Source organism: Perognathus longimembris, chromosome 16 (genome assembly GCF_023159225.1).
Source record: "Perognathus longimembris pacificus isolate PPM17 chromosome 16, ASM2315922v1, whole genome shotgun sequence".
Taxonomy (NCBI): domain Eukaryota; kingdom Metazoa; phylum Chordata; class Mammalia; order Rodentia; family Heteromyidae; genus Perognathus; species Perognathus longimembris.
The window spans coordinates 35,352,114-35,362,811 of NC_063176.1; positions in this window are offsets into that span (position 1 = coordinate 35,352,114).

Below are 10,698 nucleotides of genomic sequence, written 5' to 3' on the forward strand. Positions count from 1 at the left end.
TCATTTCCGCTGTACTGGGGATTAAATTTAGAGTCTCAAACTTGTTGGCAAGTTGGCAAACACTTAAGCCTCACTTCAAATCTTTTTTAGTTTGTTTTTCAGAGAGACGCACACATTTGCTTGGACAGGCCTAAGACTGTGATCCTCCTATGTTTCCCTCCTGAGTATCTGAGATTGCAAGCAGGCACCACCCCACCTTGTCCTAACTTCTCCATTTTAAAGAACTAATGGCTGGCCCTTCTGAATTTTAACCCAATGTTCCCTTTCTTGATTTGTAAACTTTTTTGTAGTACTGAGAATTGAACCTAGAGCCTCATACATTCTAGGCAAGGGCTCTCCCACTAGAATCATGCCCCCAAGTCCCTTGCTTTTAAAGTCTATATCTTATGACAGTTTGCAAACTAAATCTTGGGAGCCACCTACTATATTTATATCAATATCAGGCAGATTTTATACATGGGCTGACATTTCAAAGTCTTTGATAGGTAAAGCATTCCCTTTGTTAACAGTCCACTCCCACTTTATAATGAGCCACTTACTTATTTGCGGCTAACTACTTAGCTGGAACTTCTAAATCCACCGTTTTCCACCTCTGTTGTACATTGAAATGAGGTGGGATGCTTTAAAGATCTACTTAAATCTACACCTTGTTGCTAGAGGCTGGCTTCATCCTCCATATCCTAGGGAGATGGGGGAGGTTGGAAGTTTCCAGAACCTCCCCTCCCCCAGGATACTGAGTGCTCACTTTGCCGATATACAACAATGTAACTACTTACAAATAATCTACACATCCCTATATTTCATCTCTAGATTACTTATAATACCTGATACAATGAGTACCATAATTGTTATTATGCCTTATCTACTTTTAATACCTAATACAATAAATACTATCATTATCCATGTATTTTCCAGGGACTAATGACAAGAAAATATATCTATACATGTTCAATACAGATGCACTTTTTATATATTTGCAGACTCCAGTGGGTTGACCATACAAATGTAGCACCCAAAGATATGGAGGATCAACTGTGCAGGGGGAACAAGATCTTTCAAAGGTTCTAAAGTTGAGATTCCTAAGATGTAGAACTTCAATTTCAGTGGAAGCTAGCTTAGCCCTTCTCCATATTTGTCTGTAGGGACTCAAATGTTTAAATCTTTTAGTATGACTTCTTACAGAATTCCTCCCAGTCTCTTGATTATTTGAACTGCTGCTCTCAACTCACTAAAATTTGTGATGTGAATTTGAGCAGGTGAAATAAATAATTGATACCATTTGCAGACCACAGCAGCTAGAAAGTGAACATACGGAAACAATTATATTGTATATGCTTCTCAAAGGAAGGGCCAGGCCATATTCATCTTTGAATTTCCACAGTATCCTACCATGGCACTTTGATCAAAGTAGGCACCTAATACATATTTAGAAGGAAAAGTAGGATAATCTTTCTGCTTCCAATTTTTAGAATAGCTGTAATATATATGATGTGCATGTAGTTGGAAAATGTTTGAGGGAGCAAGTAGTATTTTTTTCAAGTAGCATTTTTCAATTGATTCACTCTTTCTGAAGCAGCTTTACAGAATTATAAATCATATGCCATACAATCTACCCAGGTAGAGTATACAACTCAATGGTTTTAGTATATTCACAAATTTGTGTAACCATCACTACAATTAATTTTAGAATCACCACCCTAGAAAGAAATTGCGCACCTATTATTACCACTGAATAAAACTACTTTATCTCTATCCCACTAATACTAATCCTAGGCAAACACTAACCTATTTCATGTCTCTGTGGATTTGCCTATTCTGCACACTCATACAAAAGAAAAGTCATGCAATATGCAGTCTATGTATCAGACTTCTCTTTCTCTAAAATACATTTAAGGCTAATCCATCCCATAATATTTTCAAGATTAAGCTAACATGCTATCAAGAATCAGCACTTTGTTCACTTTTGTGCCAAATAATATTACATTGTTTGGCTATTAAGCATTTTATTTATCCATCACCAGTTGCTGGACATCTGGATTCTTTTTACTCTTAGTTATTATGAATAATAATACTACAAACATTTCTTATTGAATAGACATTTTCATATGTTGTGGTTATATATGTATCTACATATCTGTAGATACATCTGTAGAATATCTGTATCTACATTTATCTACCTATATCTACCTATCTCTCATCTGTCTGTATGTATATGTGTGTGTATGTACATGCGCTACCACTTGAGCCATGCCCCAGCCCCTTGGTTTGTAAACTCTATGCCACTATGGAGTCCTTGGTCACAAACAGGATCTTGGGCACAACCTGCTACATTGCATGAACACTTCAACCAGGCAGGATTCTGTTTAACCATTATTGATAAATTCCATGCTTAACTGCTCAAGGGAGGAACTGCCTCAAATTGTGTTTTTAATTGGCTGTACCATTTTACAAGGTCACAAACTCCCCTTTCCTCTTCCTTTCCTTTTCCATTGCTTCAAGGACAGGATGTGACTGAAAGAAGAAATGAAAGAGTGTTCCTGACTTGCCAGTCCACACCTTCTGCAGACCAGTGAAGACTTCCAAATATACACAAGGGATTCAAGTGAGGACGACCCCCACTCCACTCTACCCTCCAGAGAAGAGTTCCCTTCCCTGCTGGAACAAGAGGCAGTGATGAGCAGACAGCTGTTAGTGCGTCCCTGCGGTGATTATCAGCCAGGCAGCAGGCCTAAGAAGATTGCTACATGGAGAATCTAGGTCCTGAATCTTCAGAGAATATGACAAGAAGGAACAAATGGTTTGGCAGCACTTAAAGATGAGACAGAATGTGAGATGCATGGTGTCATACTCAAATTTCACATGGGTTGATCAGCATATCCATATGTCACAGAAGGGCCAAGTTGTCAGGAATAGGGACATCTAGAAACAGTGACAATTCGAGAGATAAGGACATGAGATCTACCACCTTATACTTAGCACTTCACAAGTTTCCTGGAATTTAATTTTAATTTGAGGGGTAAGAGCTGGTAAGGGAACTCCAAATTGATCAAATTTAACTTACTACCAGCCTTCACCAAATTCAAGTTAAATTTAAGATTATGTTTTGACAAGGCTAAAAAATTCCTATTTTTTTGAGGTATGCACAGAGATCAGTAGTCAGCCCAGGAAGAAAAGACTAGAGAAATCAAATAGCCAATAAACATCTCACAAGACATAATAGCCACTGCTGGAAATACCATGTGTAGTAGGCAAGTGGGGAAAGGGAATTTGACACTACTGGTAGAATGGGTAGGGGGAAATACCATGACAGAGAGCAAGTTTCAGTACTTAGGAAAACCCAACAGTACACCTCATAACCCAACAATTGCCTTCTTAAATACATGGGCTAGAAAACTCCTGAATGCGTGTTTTGGTAGCCACATGCAAAATAGCTCACTGAAACATTTGTAAGGCTACAGGATGGAAAAAATACACTAAAAATCCATCAAAAGGAGGAAAAAGCCAAGCACTGTTGGCTCACACCTGTAATCCTAGCTACTCAGGAGGCTGAGACCTGAGAATCAGAATTTGATGCCAGCCCAGGCAGGAAAGTCCATGAGACTCCACCAGAAAACCAGAAGTAGAGCTGTGGCTTAAAGTGGTAGAGAGTAACCTTGAGTGAAAGAGCTCAGGGACAGCTCCCAGACCCTGAATTCAAGCCCCCCAACCAACAAAAAAAAAAAGGAGGAAAGATGGACTAAATCATGCCATGAGTATTTAAAGGAATACTTGTAGCCTGGCTCTCACAAATGCAATTCCTCATAGTGAGTTGGTCTAGCCTGAGAAACTTTCATGATAGCGACATGGATGGAACTGAAAGACATTATTCAGTAAATAAGTCAAACACAGAACAATAAATGCCACTTCTCTCAATTCTTTGAGGGTTGGCCTCAGAGAAATATGAAATTGTGGTTAGAGGCGTGTAGGATATGCATGGGGAGGAGGGACAGAGTGAGGGTGGACAATAGGCATTGAGACGAATAAGTTCTGACGTCACATGGTTGACAACAATGAATCAGACATTTCAGGATAACTAATAGAAGAGGTTTAAAATGCTCCCAACTTATAGAAATGGGTTATGAGGTCATAGATGAGCCAGCCACCTGATCTGATCATTGCAAATCATAACCATGTATTAAAATGTTATGCTGGACCCTATATAAATGTACAATTACCATGTGTCAAAAATGAAAATGCCTGCAACCCTGGCTACAAGGAAGGCTGAGAATGGGAAGACTGCTCTTTGAAGTCAACCTGGGCATAGAAGTTTGCAAGACCTCATCTCAACCAATAAAAGACTGGGCAGTGGTGTGCATCAACCAGCCTGGTTATATGGAAAGTGAAACTAAGAAGATCACAGTCCAAGCAAGCCTAGGCAAAAAGAGAGACTATTTGAAAAATAGCAAAAGCATAAAAGGACTGGAAGCATGGTTTAAGGGCAGAACTCTTGCCTAGCAAATGCAAGGCCCTGAGTTCAAACCCCAATAATGAAAGAAAGAGGAAAGCAAGAAGCCACACTTGAGAATAAGCTCCAGGGTATGTTGTAAGAGGTGACCATACAGGAAGAACATTGGGAAAAAGAAGTCACAGCAGGGTAAAGCAGGGAAGACTGTTGGTTAAAAGGAACAGCCAGGATTATTCTAAATAAGAATATGAGATTTAAGACTGGGAACGTGGCTTCGTGGTAGAGTGCTTGTCTAGCATGCATGAAGCCCTGGGTTAGATTCCTTAGTACCACATAAACAGAAAAGGCCAGAAGTAGCGCTGTGGTTCAAGTGGTAAAGTGCTGGCCATGAGTAAAAAGAAGCCAAGGACAGTTCTCAGGCCCTGAGTTCAAGTCCCAGGACTGGCAAAAAAAAAGATAGAATGTGAGATTTAAACAAAGACATAAAAGAGCTAAAGAAGTCAGCCAATCCAGGTGTTTACCTGGGTGGGAATGTTCTAGGCTGAAGGAGCAACAGACACCAATTTCTCAAGACAGCAATAGAGTCTTTGCAGCAGGAGAAGGTAAGGGGGTAGTAGCAGATAAGATCATAGATGATCCATACATATTTGTCCAGTGAGCAAGAAAACCAATAGTCGCCTTCAATTGTTTTCTTTCTTTCTTTCATTCTTTTTTTTTTTTTTTTTTTTTTTTTTTTTGCCATTCCTGGGGCTTGGACTCAGGGTCTGAGCACTGTTCCTGGCTTCGTTTTGCTCAAGGCTAGCACTCTGCCACTTGAGCCAAAGTGCCACTTCTGGCCGTTTTCTGTATATGTGCTGGGGAATTGAACCCCATGTATAAGAGGAAAGCACTCTTGCCACTAGGCCACATCCTCAGCCCTTAATTGTTTCCTTTCATTTAAATCGTTTACTTTCTTTCATTTCAATTGCTTACTTTCTCATGCCCTGCATATTTCCCCATGATGAGAAGTCTCTAGACACATCCACACCCCAAGCTGTGATCTTGGATGCATGAAGTGGCAACTCTATAGCAAAGAGCATCTCCTGGCTATGTCAAGAAATGGCCACACGCCCTCTTAACCATGACTCGCAGCCCCTCTTAGCCTCCACTCACACAGCACAGTCTGAAGCCCAGGAGATAAGATCATTTCTGGGGCTCGTCACAAACCCAGGTGCTGACAGACCACTCTAGCTTCCAGGCCAACACCCTGGGAACCAGAGAGCAGACCAAGCAACAAGATGTTCAGAGAGGCTGAGGAGCACTTAACACAGCATGGTGAGCGGATGGGTATTAGGATGCAAATGGAGGGCTTTGGGCACAGATGGCTTTCCCTGCATCAAAGCCCACTCTCCAGAAAAGACATGCCAGCAGCTCCTGGAGTTTCATGCTACCTGATTCCGATTTTTAAAATATTTAGAGTTTTGAAACAAACAGCCACATTTGTGGAGAACTCAAGCTGGGTTTTTTTGTTTGTTTGTTTTACTATTATTCTTTAGTTCCTAAACTTCCGATGGGTTTACAGGAGGTTGGAATTTAACATCGCCAGTGTTTTATTGTTCCCCCTATTCTATGTGGTTCCTCCCCCAAAACTCACTTCACAGTTCCAGCCTTCTTTATCACATATGTACATCAAGTCTTCTGATTTTCCCCTGTTCCCTTTTCATTTCCACCCTTCCCACTAGCCCTCTTCATTAATTTTTATTCCCTTCTAAGATTTTGAGACAAGTTCTCTCTATGTAGCCCAGGCTGGCCTCACACTCCAGATTCTCCCAAAACCATGCCCAGCCATCAAAGAAAGTCTTGAACTGGGTCCAGTTGTCTCTGCTCAGCCTGATTGGAGGTGGATTGCTGTGAATTAAGCATGCCTTTGAGGAATATCATGTTTGATTAGTTCACATTTACATTACAGACTCTCCTCATAGGGTTAAGGGTTAGGGGGAGAAAGCTGGCTCCTAGAGGAACTATTAGACCATGGGCCAGAGGATAAAGGAATACTGAAGGATAAAAATGATTGATGCATCAGGTCACTCACAGCCCATGTTCTTTGTCCATAGAACACCAACTACTTTCAAAAGAATGAGGTCATTGTCTTTGGGGGGGTTGAACTTATCTGTTGGCTTCTCTTTTGTAAAGGCCGAAACATTTGCAGGTAGATCTACTTAGGCTCACAGAAAGAATCACCTGAGCATTCTTCAGTTCATCTGTCTAGCTGGGCCTGGGTGGTCCAGGCTTTAATCCTAGCTACTCAGGAGGCTGAGATCTGAGGATTTTGGTTCACAGCAAGCCTAGGTGGGAAAGTCTGTGAGACTCTTATCTCCAATTAACTACCAGAAAACCAGAAGTAGCACTGTGGCTCAAACTGGTAGAGTGCTAGGCATGAGTGCAAAGCTCAGGGACAGCACCTAGGCTCTGAGTTCAAGCCCCATGACTGACAAAAACAAACAAAACAAAAAAAACTGTCTACTTGTGCAGAAAAAAATCTTTAAGAAGGATACCTAATTTCATAGAAAAGATCAATAGTAGGAAAAAGTGCACACCAAAACTAGACTAAGGGGGCTGGGAATATGACCTAGTGGCAAGAGTGCTTGTATACATGAGGCCCTGGGTTCGATTCCTCAGCACCACATATACAGCTCAAGTGGCAGAGTGCTAGCCTTGAGCAAAAAAAGAAGCCAGGGACAGTGCTCAGGCCCTGAGTTCAAGGCCTAGGACTGGCAAAAAAAAAAAAAAAAAAAACTAGACTAAGAAGAGAAGTGTGGAGAAGGAAGCACGAGGAAGCAGAGTCCATCAGAAACCCCAACACCTGTTTGAATATTACCTCTCCTTTCTTCTTAGCTAGGAATCTTAGACACAGAGGCTGAGTGCTCTCTGGAGAAGGGAGGCAAAGGGAAGCAGCATCAGACAGGGAGAATCAGGTAAACAAGAACACACCTGCCTCACCTGGAAGCAGGCTGAGCCACGGGAGCTTCTAGAACTCAAGTTGGACCTCTGAGTCCACTGGATTTGGAGGCAAAGAGCTGGCCATTAGCATGCATTGCAGATCAATCATAGAGTAGGCTTCCGTTTGGACAATGCTGAGGACAGAGAAGCTGTGAACTGTCACCAGTCAATGTTCCTAGCAGCTGGGGAATGAAGGCCTGGTAGCTGAAGGAAGAGGGGAGGGGGACCCCAGATGCACCCACTACCTCTGTACTCTTATCTTCTGCAGCATTCTGCCTGTAACTCTCACTGGGGCTTTCGTACAATGTGCCATTGTGTGACTGACTGTTCTACTGCCTAAATGTCTATTCCTCTCCACTCACAAGACTCTTCAGGCTTTCCCTTCAGGCTCTCAGTGATTATTTACCTACACCTTGAAAATAACTTCCTAATCCTGTGGTTCCCCAGGGAAGCCTCCTCCCACATGGCTGTGACATTCAATTATAGCAGCTACGACATTGTATCACCTCCAAGGACAGGCTTTGAGAAGACCTGTAATTCCACCTCTACCCTCTTGGAAGGTTATACCATGTTGCAAGAGAAGATGACCCAAGCATGAATGGTGACCTGTTGTGGACAGAGAAATCCTCGAGACCACATGGATACAGGGCCCAGCCCTCCTGTTGTCTCAGCTGAGTGCATCGTTGGGCAACGCACCAGTTCCACAATGCCCCTCAATGAAGCCAGGCAGCACCAGCAGAAAAGCTGCCCAAGAGCTTCACAGAACTGTGAGCCATACTACATCACCAGTTCCAAGATATTATGTCTGGGTTGTTTGTGGGCTTTGTTGATTGCTTTAGAGACAGGATCCTCCAGGTTGCCTAAGCTGGCCTCTAACTCCTGGGCATAATGTGATCATCCCATCTCAGCTGACCACATAGATGGAATAAAGATGTGTGCTTCTACACTTGAATAATCTCTACCTGCATTTTTAGTGCCACTTTCCCTCCTCCTCCTCCTCCTCCTCCTCCTCCTCCTCCTCCTCCTCCTCCTCCTCCTCCTCCTCCTCCTCCTCTTCCTCCTCCTTTTTCTTCCTCTCTCTCTCTCTGATCCTGTCAGTCTCTTATTGTCTCTGTCTCTGTCTGTCTCACTCTGCCTAAGAAGCTATGATGAGGCTCTCCTCTTCTCTAGATCAGGTCTCACTTCCTCAGCCTGCCATGCACATGTAAAATATTCCCCACTCTAATTCCAGCCCATTTTCCCAATGGCTTTTCTCCTCTGTGGACTCACTGCATTGTCACATGGCATCTGCCCATCCACCACTCAACTCCACAGTGGGTTGTCCTCCCATCACTCTCTGCTCCTTCAGGTAAATTTGGCCACTTGCCCCGTCTCTTTCTTTTTCCATCACAGCTCTAGCATTTGGCATGTGCCTGTCTCTCCTGCAAACCATAGCAAGTTCCTTCAGTGGAGGAGAAGCATCTTGTGTTCACTTTTGGCCCCTCAGATCCTAGTTTCATATAATTCATGCCCTCAAACAATACTTGACTGACTGTGAAGTATCTCTATGAGTTTATTTTCTTTTTCTTTTGGGGGGAAGTGGAACTGTAAATGGGTTTGAACTCAGGCCCTCATACGTGCTAGGGAGGTACTCTACCACTTGATCTATGACCCCCATTCCTTTTTGCTTTAGGTCATTTTTCAGGTAGAGTCTTGAAATCTTGCTTGGGCCAGCCTTAGATGGCAATCCTCCTACCTATGATCTCCATGTAGCTGGGGTGACAGGTGCATATCACCACAGCTATTAGTTGATATGGAATCTTACTAACTTTTGCCCAGGCTAGCTTTATACCACCATCATTCCAAATTCTGTCTCCTGATAGCTGGGGTTATGGGCATAAGCCACTCTAACAGTCACTGTGCCTTTTTGAAGGCAGGCACTAAATCTTATTTCTTATATCATTTTGTCATGACAGGTTCATGTGATAGTCACTCTCCTGGGATTTAATTGGCCTGAATAATGGGAAAGTGAAACTTAAGAAAGGATAGAAAAAACAAACTCTAAGTTCTGGGAGAGAAGGCAGCTAGGAGACATTTTTCAAAAAGTCAGTGCCACTAGGTACTGATAGCTCATGCCTGTAATCCTAGCTAATCAGAAGTTGAGATCTGAGGATCATGGCTCAAAGCTGCCTAGGTAGGAAAAAATCTATGAAACTCTTTTCTCCACTTAACTACCCAGACCTCCAAAAATGAATTTGGAGCTGTAGTTCAAGTGGCAAAGTGCTAGCTTTAAAGTACAAAAGTTCAGAGACAATGCTCAGGTCCTGAGTTCAAGCCCCAGGACCAGCACCCAAAAAAAGCCAATGTCAGAACTTCTGAGGATGGGAGAAATCTTAGGATTGCTAAGTACTTTAATCTTCATTATTTATCCCCTCTCTTTTCACAAGTGGTGATTGTTACTAGAGGAAAAAGAGAGCCTTCTGATGTGGTTTGAGGGTCACTATTGCTGGCTTTTCTCAGACAACCCCCCTGGCCACATACTCCCTGCCACAGATTGGGTTTGAGTGAGGTGGTGCCAGGATGGAGTCCGGCCTACAGGGACGACTCCTTCCAAACAATTTCCATGTGCTGTCTTATCTGCTGTGATAAACTAGAGACGCCTTAAGGGGGGCAGGAGCACCCCCTGCCTTTATTGATGGCCCTGGGCACTGATTTTCCCAGGATTCCTACACTTAGTTTTTTTGTTCATTAAACTCAAAATGATTGCTACTTCCAATCACTGCAGTTAAGAGTGGAGCTAAAATTGTATTGCAGTTTATAAACTATGCCACTCAGTGAGATTGGAGATTGGAAAAGTAGGTGCTGTATATATAAATAAGTCCAGATTAGTTCTCAAATTTATCTACATCAGAATCACTAGGAAGACTTGTTAAAAACAGAGGCTGGGTCCCACCCCTGAGTTTCTGATTGCATTTCTAGCAAATTCCCAGGCAATGCTGTAGCTAAAAACTTAATGACCAAATTGCCTTAGACCATGAACTTGTACAGGAAGGAGCTGGACCTTCTATCCCTGTCTGATCATTGCTTAAATATAGTAGATGCTCAATGCATGCTTCTAATTTGAATGAATTTAAAGTTAATTACCAGTTTTAGGAAAGCTATTTTAAACACACGCCTCTAAGTGTAAGTAATGACCTCTTTGAACTGAAGGGGGGGGGCAGGTTTTTATTGAACTCAGTTCTCCCATTCTATCTCCTCCAGTAAATTCTAATGAAGAGATTAACTCAGGAAACCAA